Here is a 12,383-nt window from a genome sequence, read left to right as displayed (position 1 = left end):
GTTGAAAATAGTGTTTGCACATTTGGCCAAAAGCAGCTCATCATTGGCCAATTTGTGTATACCCTATGGGGGAGATATACTAATACCGAGAATACCAAGCTTTCGACAGTGCAAATTTAGATTAGACAGAAATTTCCATTTCTTGACACACAAATGGCTCAATTTTAGCCATGCCCAATTTCCAACAAGCCATCTCCTTTTCACTTGAGGCCACGGCTTTCTCATACAAGTCATTAATGTGTCTCAAAAGTGACTAAATACCTGATAACTGTGGTGGATTATGCCAGAATTCTGGGGTATTCTGCTCAGTACACCCCCCCCCATTTTTTAAAACAACTTAACTGTACCTCCATTTGGGTAGTCCTTAACGTTGATGGTGGGATTATTTTTACAAACAAGCCCATCATCAATTGGTTGGCCGTGTCGTGATCATCCGAAATCTAATGTGTATGGCCAGCTTTCTTGCCTCTCGAAGTAAGCAAAATGTTTCCACATATTGTCAAATAGTAAAGATGCTGCAGTTTAATCCTGATAAATTTTCATTTACCTCCTACATATCTACTTTTTTTTCCTAATTTTTAAAGACACAGTGCCACTAGTATACATGGGCTGGGACTATCATTGTATTTTATCCCTAATGAAGTCATATATGGTTAGAATATCAATATCATATTTGCAGGTGTCTACAATGGTATCACTATAACTAGAGTTTGCATTGTTAAAGAATCATGGGACTGTATGGGGCTAAGTTTTACATATATCAACTTGAAATTCAATAAAACTCAACTTTAAAGTACTTAGGAAAAAAAGATTTGGTAGGATAAATCCCTTGTCATTTTATCTTTTGTGCGATATGAGCTATTTGTCAGACTGAGGGCCTACTTTACGGGGTGGCCATATTTCTTACTGTCCCCTTTACATCCCAGCATCTTACCACCTCCAGATAGAATAGGAAACAAAATATAATATTTAATAACTCCCCTGATGACAGGTTCTAATGGCTTGACAGGACAGGCATAAATCCCAGCTGATGCATTATACATTGCGCTTGTCCTAATGTAAGGTATACAAATACTTCTTAAATTGGAAGGTCGTATACAGAGCATTTAGGAATTGCCGTCATGTAAATTATATGTCAGTTCTTTGTGTATCTTATAAGTCAGTGAGTCTATGACCATCCTTTAGGGCATCTTTCTGTAGCCAGGACTGATGCCTTTGCTGGAGGCTTTGTCATTCTGATTGACTCGCCTGTTACCACACATGGATTTGCTTCTGTGAGCAAAGATGCTCCACTTACAGATAACCAATGCAGTCAGTGAACGCAGGTCTTCACATTGCGTCCATATTCATAATACAATACAAGGTGCTCAGCAGTAAGAAGTATCTTTGTAGTCCAATATATCAGCAATACACACCAAATTCTAGCATATTAGACAAATATTGTATGTCATATGATGTCCTGTACAAACCATACATTATGTTTCTCATGTCAGGTCTATGGCTGCCTACTGTGGATTACTACAATGGCTTTTATAGCTATTTACTGCAATACTGCAAGGAAAGCAAAAGAGATACATACAATATTGTCTTCTGTACAAAGCTATTTCTCCCTAGAAGCATTGCACCATGATAAGGTGTCCAGTTGGACATGGCACAATTTTTCCTCATAAGCACTCTGACAAGAGAAGATATTTGCCTATATTTATAATTGGAGGTGTTGAAAGGTACTGCAGGACCCCATAGACGTCTATGGTATGTTTACACAGCAAAAATAGAAGATAGCAGACTTATGCCTCAAATTTCCCATCCATTTCCAACCCTCCGACTTTTCGCAGCTAAATCCACAGTACAATCTGCAGCAAGATAAAGCAAGATGCTTATTATTTCAGCGTCCTTCTTCGATCTCTGTCTGCTATTGAACACAATGGTAGGCAGATCCAAGGCGGAATCTGGTGCAGAGTCAACCTCAAAATCAGCACCAAATTCTCCTGTGCTCAACCCTATGGGTGCTCAATTCTCAATACACAAACGGTATACGTGCATGAGGCCTTATAAATGTGATAATACATTCCTAGCTCTTGAATACTATAATATTGTGTGGTTGTTGGTTTACATAGAAATATTAATTGACATGAAAAATGTCTATAGCAAAGCACACAGATCTTAGGGCTCCATAGTATATATTTAAATGTCTCCTCTTTCCATTTCACAAATAGGGCCTGTCTCTAGCTGTAATGCTATCAAATGCAAGTTCTAGGTGGGTGGCAGCAATCTTGTCTGCAGATAGTAGGGGCTTCCAGCTGCTGTGAATAACATAGAAGCAATAAAGGTGGAGGATCTGACACTGGGCTCACTGTCCATGATATATGGTATATCAGTCTTGTGGTGTGCTTGACCTCTATTGCAGGTAGAGCACTGGCCCATGGATACTTATGTTTGCTTCCAGTCTATAGGGGCGAGCTTATGTAATTGGACATTGTCCCTCCAGCCTCTGCCCTGAGGTGAGTGCTCTGAATTTTAATGCATATAGGAAAGCTGGGACATTCCTATTCAGCTGTTATATCAGTCAGATTTACAGTATAACAAGAAGTACATTGTGCCAGGTGTATATGGGCTTTGACATGGTTTCAATTAGGTATTGTGAATTAAAAAAACATGTCACCTTTGTATGTAACACTCAGTAGGGTTATATGTAATGTTTTAGCATATTTTTAGCAATATATTTTGAGTATATTGTAATTCAAAAATTACAATATGTATATATATATATATATATATATATATATATATATATATATATATTCTAGATAAATGTTAATGTGCATATCTGTATCAGATCACATTGCCCATGTATAACTGCACGGATAAAGAAATCTGACCTTAAAAGGTGCCCGAGGCATACATAGGTACTGTAGTGAGCTCATGCACATCTATGGTAGCCTTAATACTGCTCTATAGTACGACCATGTGCATGAAGCCTAAAGGTGATCATTCTGGGCACATACCTACTCCTCTGCACTGATAGCTGATATATACCAGTATAACATTCACCAGAAACACCTACCGTATATTAAATAATAATAGTACAAGTATATCATGTTTTAATACACCAGGTTTATACAACATTACACATAGAGGCGATGACATAAAGTATGGCAGTATTTCTATCTATTGACTGGACTGTACCCACCAATGATGTTGACTGACTGGGGGATTGTTATACACATTGTGCACAGTATTACGGTATGTATACTACATAATAATACTGTATTGGTCTCACAGTAGCTTTATACAATGTTAGCTTATTACGGACAGATGGCGTTGCCAGGAGACTATGTGTAGTAATAATGAATGGCAGAAAATTAATGATACTTTCTCTAGCAGCTATTGTATTGCAAGCAGGATGCTCCAGCCATGTCTGATAAGACAGTCAGAGACAGCTTTAATACCAGTGATCCAGGTACCCCGACTATGGTTATGTTATCTTTAGTTATCTGGCATTCCTGTGTGGTTGTACATCAAGCTGAATTGTTAGGTGTCAGCTTAAGGTGCAGGGAAACGCTTGGTACATTTACATGAATATATGAGGGAATAAGAGAAGCAGTAAGCAGTACTTAAGACAGTGATATTAAGAAACTTGCCTCCTTTAAGGGCTTGTCTACTTCAAATAGTTCTCTGCTACAATAAGCTGAGCCCCAGCAACTATTTGAAACCTGCAGTGGAAAGTGACAGTAAGTGTCCAATTTCCCTGCAGCGCCACCACAAGCCAACATAAGTATTACAGTGTGCCCAGTTAAACCAATAGGCTCCCACTCCCAGTATTAGCTCAAAACTTGAAAAATGTGTTTCTAAGGGCTCGTTCACATCTGTGCCCGGTGTCTGCATTATGCAGGTTTCTGTTTCCTGCCCGAAACTGGGCAGGAAACAGAAACCTGCAGTCATTTTTCAAAGCCATTCATTTGAATGGGTTTGAAAAGTGTCCGGCTGTGAGCACAGGTGCGCGTTTTGTGCTCTCCATGGCAAAACCATTATTTTTTAACCAGACACAAAGTCAGACATGCAGGACTATGTGTCTGGTTAAAAAAAAAAAACATTTCGCCGTGGAGAGCACAAAACACTCACCGGCACTCACGGCCGGATACAGTCTGACAGGTTTCCATCTTCTGTCTGCAGAAGACGGAAACCTGAGAACGGAGACCGAGGCGCAGGTGTGAACCCGCTCTAAGCCAGACAACCCCTTTAAGCAGTTACATAATATATCTGAGTAGTAATAGGAGCCTATAAACATCAGACTATAGCCTGCAGACTGGATCAATAAATGGGAAGCTTATAACAAGTAGTGAGTGTTATGTACCATAGAAAAGCTGATGGTACATTGAATTCAGCACACTTTCAGCTTTGTCAGTATCTTCTCCCATTGCAGAGATATAGTTTTGGCCGCTAAGTTCAGCATCATCACTGAGAGGCGAGGAATGCCCCCCTTCACAGTACGTCTGTAAAGGAATAGTGTCAGGGGTGCGTTCCTCACCACCCTGCAATGACAGTGAGCTGTGAAGTCAGCTCCTCTGATAGTGCAGGGATATCAGCAGTGGTCACTAACAGCACCAATATCTCTGCAATGAAGGAAGATACCACCAAAGCTGAATTCAGTGCACCATCAGTTTGCCTACCTGGGAGGAAATGGAAATTTCTCTTTAAGTGAATTGGTCCAATCTGCAATACTAATCACATCCTATGTACAAGAGGGGCTCTGTGTCTGAAAAAAAAGAACAGACCCTTTTTGCCCTGATTTCATGCAGCCCCTATAAGGAAACAGTTCATGTAATAGCACTCTATTTCTCTGGTAGGTTATTCAAATTGTATCCTTTTACGGGGAATATGTCACCATTAAATTCATCCCCCAAACTACTGTAGTGCTGGACAGGTGAAAAGTAGCTGATATGATATGTAATTATTATTTTGGCATTCCCCTGTATTCAGGTTTGGCTATATAATGGAGAGGACTTCTATGTGCTTGGCTGCATCGACTCTGTGCAGTGGTTGTAGCAGAATGTCAGTGAGTACCAACGCTACAATTACATATTCAGAATCTGAGTCTTTCCACCCAGTCAGCCATTATAGTTAAAGTTTGGGCTGGGGGGTAAAACATAGTAACATTTACGCAATATATAGTCAGGCAGATAAGCATGGGCTTTTGATTTATGATATGATATTGAGAAAATATTACTGACAAGCTATACCGTGTTAGAGTTCTATAAGCGGCTAGAACTACAGGACAACAAGTGAACACAGACACAGGTCACGCATGAGAATGAATCAAATTCCAACATGGAAGACAACTTGTGAACCTTTCCACCTCACAACTAAATATGGACATACCCTGTGTGAGGTTATAATGGATACAAACAATGCCATACTATGTTTTTTCTAACCTATCAGTATTTTTTGTGATCTGCTACTATTGTTGACATGTAGGCCCAAACCAGTTCCTTTAAATTGCAAAATAAATTTAGGATTTTGTTAATTCTGCAAAGCAAGTCAACTGTACTTTGTTTTTATGACATACCGAAAGACATTGGAATTGTTCTTACCATTGTAGGATCTTTTGAAAGCTCTTTCTTTGATGACCTTTCCTGAAAAGTGAAATGTGCAAAAAATAGTTATTCATATTGCACATTAACATTAATGTTACATTTATGAATTTAGTATAATATAGACTATCTATCTATCTATCTATCTATCTATCTATCTCCTATCTATCTATCTATCTATCTATCTATCTATCTATCTATCTAAAGAAATGAAAGTCCAATGCAGAATTTCTGCTGGAGCAGATAGAAAAGGGTTAATACCTCAGGATGTAGACTAAGAAAAATAGTCTACACTTCCTGATATCCAAGTGAATAGAGGTTAAGGTTTTTAAAGGTTATGTTTGTAGCATCTCCCACAAATGATATGCTGGAAAGCACAGCAATGACAATTGTTCTTGCCTAAAGGAAATTATAGGTGTGTCCATATTTCTCTGTGAACAGAGAAGTCAATGGAGACCCCTTTGAAGTCAATGGAGACCCCTTTGCTATGACATTTAAGCACATGAACACACTCTCACACATGCACATCAATGTCTTATACTAACAAGTTGCGGCTTTTTCGACTCTCTATAAATAATTCTGTATGCCCTGTACTTGTTAGGCACTGTCCATTCCTGGTGGGCATTGCCATTAAAACTGGTGGCTACATAGTGATACATACGAAATATGCTTTAACTCATCCCTCATCTTATCGTAGCAGTAACTACAAGAAAATATAATCTGTAGAGAATACTGGCTAGTAAATTCTACAGTAATCTTCAAATTCTGCTTTCTACTAATTGTCTATTCCAATACAATGCATTATACGTAATACATAACCAATCCTGGAACTCAAGACAGACCAAGCCTGGTTTACATGGTACAAGTTGCATCCATACATAGTTTCTTCTGCAGAGTTGGGCCTTCTGTAGTCTCGCTGTTCTTCTGTAGAAGAAAGAATGGGTTTATACGTTCGGTTGTCTAGCTTTATGAATTTAGGAATACTCATACAGCTAGGTAACCAAAGACAGAAACCAATTCATTATGCAGATGATTTTATGTTTCCAGGATCCATAAAGCTAAAGAGAAATGGCGGAACATTTTGCAACCTTCAAGGATTTCATCATTATTATAATTATTGTACAATAAAAAGTGCATCCATTCATGTTACAAAGTAAAAAAAAATAAATCTTTAAACCAATGTTAACTAATGTTTTTTTTACTCAACTCTTCATATTTTGAGCTTCTTCTTTAAGTATTTGTGTAGAAGAGGGTTGTGAACCAGTGTCATGCTTGGAGTCTACCAGTGATAAACCATTATAAGGTGCCTACTGTATACCATACACAGCAATGATATCCATCGTGTTTGGAGTAGCTTTCATTTTGAGAACACCTTCCCTTGTTCACCAGTTAAAATAGTTTACAAAAAGTTGAGCCCTACTTCATTAGCACACGGCGAAGTCAGTGGAAAATGAAGGCCACGGCTTATCGTAGCGGCCATTACATCTCCTTACATAACATTTACAGGGCAGAGGACTGAGTAAGGCCTAAGCTTTGTACCAGGTCTCCAACATTATACTATTCTCACATAAACTTGCACTGTTTTCACTTTCTCCCAGACACTAGTGTCATAGTAAATCTCTTTTCAGACATTTGCTTCATCAATCCTCTGTCACATTCCTATCCCCTCTCAATTGTTTCAACGTATTCCTTTCTTTCTTTACATTTTCCACTTCCATACTCTTTTTATGTCCCTGCTTTCCATGACCTGACCTTCAGACACTGAAACTCTTTTTATCTCCCAGCCAACAGCCCTAAAACACTTGCATCTATACAGGCTGTTTATCACTATATATTAGACAGAATATTTCAAAATAATATACAAATACATAAATAATACAATAATAAAAAATCAATGCTATTATAAAATTAGTCATATATATTTTAACCATAACATTACTACTTAGAATAGTTACTAAATGTCACTTAATCCCATCTTATAAATACAATACAATGTCTTACAAACAGTGATACAAGTACACACAATATTCATTTAACAATCCTTTGCACATTAATATACGATAAATGTTTATAACTCAATAAAGAGACAAGTGATATTTGATATATATATATATATATATATATATATATATATATATATATATATATATATGGAGAGAGAGAGAGCAGTAACTACTATTCAAACAAGTCAAACTGGGTTATGCAGTCAGCAAAAACCACTAAACACGTCTACTGTTACTATATTGGCTACAGTTACAATTAGCTCTAGCAAATTAGAAAGTAATAAGCATACTATGAAAGTGAATATACCTTTAGGAAGTTGCCATGTAAGTTGAATGCTGTGGTTGGTGAGAGAGAGTAAGATGCAATTCCATGAATGTCTATTCATTTGGGAAACCAGAATGACCCTGAGAAAATATCCTCCTTCCCCCACACCCCTAACATTATCATAGCCCCACACCCCCTCCTTCTTTTTAAGCACTATTTCAAGAGAAGGGGCATGGCCAATTTGGTCCATTATGGGAACATCTCCATTCTCCATCTACTGATAAGATTCTAGCCAGAAGATCAGAGGAAGGCTCTCTCTCCCTCTCCCTTGCTCCGGTTTTTGGGAGCTGGGAAAGTCTGGGATTGAAAAGACGTTTGGGAATAAAGCTGAGCTGAGTGAAACACATGAAAAGACCTCATCCTGAGAAGGGTAACCCAGACAGAGGCTAGAGGTCACTCCACCAACAGAGAGTCATGATTACACCATACCATACATGCTGCCCTACGCAATAAAGCCTATGGATATCCTATTCACATATATATTTGTGTGAACAAAGAAAAGTACACACACATATCTGTATACATCTCATCTATTTATCTTGTAGTCAGAAGTTAACTTGAGTCCCATTGGTTGGTGCTCTTCTGACTCCTTACATAATCCATTATGTTACATCAAGAATTATAATACAGATTGGTTTATATACATTCCAAGTGACCATTTTTACTTAAAACTTACCATGCAACACATGACAATCTTTTTATAGTCTATTAATGTGAAGGCTGTGCTTAGAATATTTTAACACGGAAGTGCAAATATCTTATTTACATGTTAAACAATGCAGAGCTACTTTACATTGGCAAATAAACAGCTATAATATAAATTAAAAATATGTAACTTTGTATTTTAATTATAAAATTAATAATATTGATAAAAATATTTCAGGGAATACAAATTGCTAAGAATTAGAGATGAGCGAACACTGTTCGGATCAGCCGATCCGAACAGCACGCTCCCATAGAAATGAATGGAAGCACCTGTGACGCCGGTCGGCCGCCGACAAAGTCAGCGTCACAGGTGCTTCCATTCATTTCTATGGGAGCGTGCTGTTCGGATCGGATGATCCGAACAGTGTTCGCTCATCTCTACTAAGAATTGCAAAAAATATTATATTAAATATATTTGGGTATTTGTCAAATTATTGTCCATTTCACAGGGAAATCTGTAAAAATCATAAACTCAATAATAGAAAGGGTATATAGTTATATTGCAATTATAGCCTATTGTCAGAAAAAGACTAAATTTCCTTGATCTGTACCTAAATGTATATATTATACGAATAAATCCACTGAGAAGAACTAGTCGGTTAAGTCCTGTCCACCTAGACAGATCCCATTAACCAATTTTACTTCCCGTTTTATATATTAACTCTTGATTGTATGTTGTTACTTCTGGGTAAATCCTGACTCTTGTCGCCATGGTAACAGTCTGGGAATCCTAACAAGTTGAATACTGACAAATTTAGCATTCTATTGTTCTTGTCTTATTCTGGGCAGTGTTCAAGGAAATGGGAAGAGGTGGTAGTTTGGTAGTTTAGCTATCCTGCAGAAGTGGTCAGGCTAATTTACTTTTGTATGCTATATAGGTTCTAAGCACAGACAGACTTTGTTAAACCCAGTGGGAAAGCAAATATATATATTACACAATCATGTAACCAACATAATAGAGCAATGAAGTCAATTCTATCCCAACACTACACTGAAACCAGGAGCTTCATCACCTTGCTCTTACTTAATAATAGACCATACAAGATCTTGGCTTCAAGCTAAACCCTAGAATTAATGGACCAGGTCAATTGGGCCCAATATCAAATCTGAGCATAGCATACTGATCAGGATTAAATCTAAGAGCCTGCACCTGCAGTATACCGGGCAATTCCCCAAAATACTATTATTGGTGCTGTTACTCTTAGGTGCTAATAATATGCATGGCTACCAGACACATGAATGATGTAGAGAGCTGTACAGCTAGTTGTTAGCAGTTGTTCCCCCACAGTGACATGTGCTGGAATGGGGGGCAAATTCAATATAGTTGGAAATTCAATATTGAATCGTTGATCTATCTACAGGATAGACTAAGTTCTGCACAATTGAACATAGCAGCCCTAGTGATTAGAGTACAATAGCAATCTCAGTGCATAGGGAATGTAAACATGAGATCTTGATTATCTAAGGGGCCTCTTCTGATTTTAGGGATACTATTTTTAATGCACACTATTAAAAGTTATGCTTTAGGGTTTAGGGTACCCCGTTTGCTAAATTTGGTTTTCCTGGTACGATAACACCTATTGTACAAAGTTGAATAGTTGATCAGCATAATTGTTCTTTCCTTTTTTAAAGCTGGAACAAAATGTATATATAATATATGTGTGTGTTTTATTTATACAGCATAGATAAACACATAATAATTGATATGAAAATTTAGCTACCTGTATAGTCTTAATATTTAATTAAACAGGTTAATTTTAGCAACAATTGTGATCTATCAGATCTATAGAAATCAGGATCCAAGAACCACTTGAAGTGCCTTTTTTTTTTTTACATCTTGGAAGTATCCTGTTTCATCGTACTGAAGCCAGCTACATACATTCTGCATTTTCTACTGCATCAGGCTTTCATTACTTTTTTTTAGGTATATAGCTGGAAGTTGAACCTTGTAGTCACTAGCATGGATACCTAGATATACATATGTGAGGGCTGTACTGACTCTGACTTTTATTTAATGCATGGGCTCTGTGTCTATTGTGAATTATTACATTATTGTATTTACGAATATATAAAAAAAATCAGTAACCAAAAATATATCCCTTTAATAAATGTCTTCACATATTCCCCATTTACTACTGGTATTCATTCATTCACGTCGATAGATGTCATCGCTTTAGTAGCATAAAACCACATAAAATACTAATTCTAATATTTAGTTTTACTAATCTTAATGTAATAAAATACAAGACAGATTGTTGGTATCATTTATACAGACAGTGGGGTGATTTGTGCCAGAGTGCCATGTATTTAATTCATTAGGAGACATATGCCTTTTAATAAATTAGGTAAATCTCTTGCCTTCCGGGTGCCCTGCATCCACCCCCACGTTGCCCAGTTTTCAAATATGTGCCTTGGATGTCCAAAATTATTAAAAAGTTACAATGTTTTGCATAAAATCAGGTTAACACATTTTTTTTAAAACCAAAAATATAGTTTTGTTAAGAAAGTGCATCAATTATTTGGTTCAATCTTATCCCATTCTGGGCTTAGGAGTTCAGTGGGAGACTGCTAACTGTACAACATTAGCTGTCAATCACTTAATAAGACCGCCCACTGGACGGCAAAGCCCAGGATGGGCAGCAATTTAAACAAATAATTGGTAGATTACAGTATACTATTACTTTAAAGCAAAAACTTGAATTAATAAATTACAGATGAAATTATTGAATCCTTTCCCTCATATATTACTCTACTCTTCCTAATCTATAGATTGAACTGCATTCTTCACAAGAGAAGTTCCCTTTAAATGCTTGCTGTTAGATACATTCATAGTAAAATAGAGACCACATTTCAGAAAAGATGATAGTGTCTCATAGTGCCTAAAATTCACAACTATGGGTTTTTTTGAGACGTTAGATGGTATTTTTCTGGCATAGAAATAGATTGGAAATAGTGTTATTGACCAAAGATTTCTCATTGAATGACATTAAGCAGCTTTTTCTTAACAGAATGTGTAATAATTCACAGGAAAAGCTGCCAGCGACTCTCATCTTCTAACATGGAAGACGTTATTTTTCTCTGATTACAATCACAGCATCCTGATCTTTAAGAAGAAGATGTGTGAATTTAGCATCGGAGTTCTTACATAAGAGCCATCTTGGAGTTCTAATAAAGGATTGTCTTTTTCGCCACTATTTTAATCCAAAGGCAAGATCATGTTCACCATATGGGTAGATGTGAACACTGTGCTCACTCTATCCACTCCTACAAGCCTTCTGCACCATTCGGGAGCTTTTGTGATGACTCTGCTGCATTCCTGCATTTTAGATGCTTTGTCCTCTGTCAGAGTCTGAGCTGGCTTTCTGCTCCATTTTGAGTCATAGTCATGAGTCATTTAGATTGAAAGTCCTGGATGTATACTCACTAATCTATTACATGTATGTGCCCTTCCCTGATAAAAACATGGCACACCAAATACATGTTCAATTTGCAATCTACTCCTATTCTTATTGAATACTTCGTTCTGTACAAAGTTGAATGTGATGACCACAAAATCACACAAAAATCATCAATGGAAATGAAACATTTATTAACCAATGGAGGCCTGGATTTGGAGTCCCCCCAAAATAAAAGTAGAAAAACACACTACAGGCTGATCCAACTTTTATGTAATGTCCTTAAAACATGTCAAAATGGGTCTCAGTAGTGTATGTGGCCTCTACGTGCCTGCATGACCTCCCTACAATGCCTGGGCATGCT

General features: G+C 37.3%; 1 long non-coding RNA gene across 1 annotated transcript in view; it reads right to left on the bottom strand.

The window, feature by feature from the left end:
* Positions 1–12,383, bottom strand: part of LOC142212721 (uncharacterized) — an 83,813-nt gene that overhangs the window by 58,493 nt on the left and 12,937 nt on the right. The window contains exon 4 of the long non-coding RNA XR_012717210.1: positions 5,592–5,633. This is a non-coding gene — a long non-coding RNA (uncharacterized LOC142212721). The remainder of the gene's footprint in view (positions 1–5,591; positions 5,634–12,383) is intronic.

Source organism: Leptodactylus fuscus, chromosome 1 (genome assembly GCF_031893055.1).
Source record: "Leptodactylus fuscus isolate aLepFus1 chromosome 1, aLepFus1.hap2, whole genome shotgun sequence".
In the NCBI taxonomy this organism is placed as follows: domain Eukaryota; kingdom Metazoa; phylum Chordata; class Amphibia; order Anura; family Leptodactylidae; genus Leptodactylus; species Leptodactylus fuscus.
The sequence above is the reverse complement of the archived record's forward strand: the minus strand, read 5'-3'. Positions and strand labels throughout refer to the sequence as shown.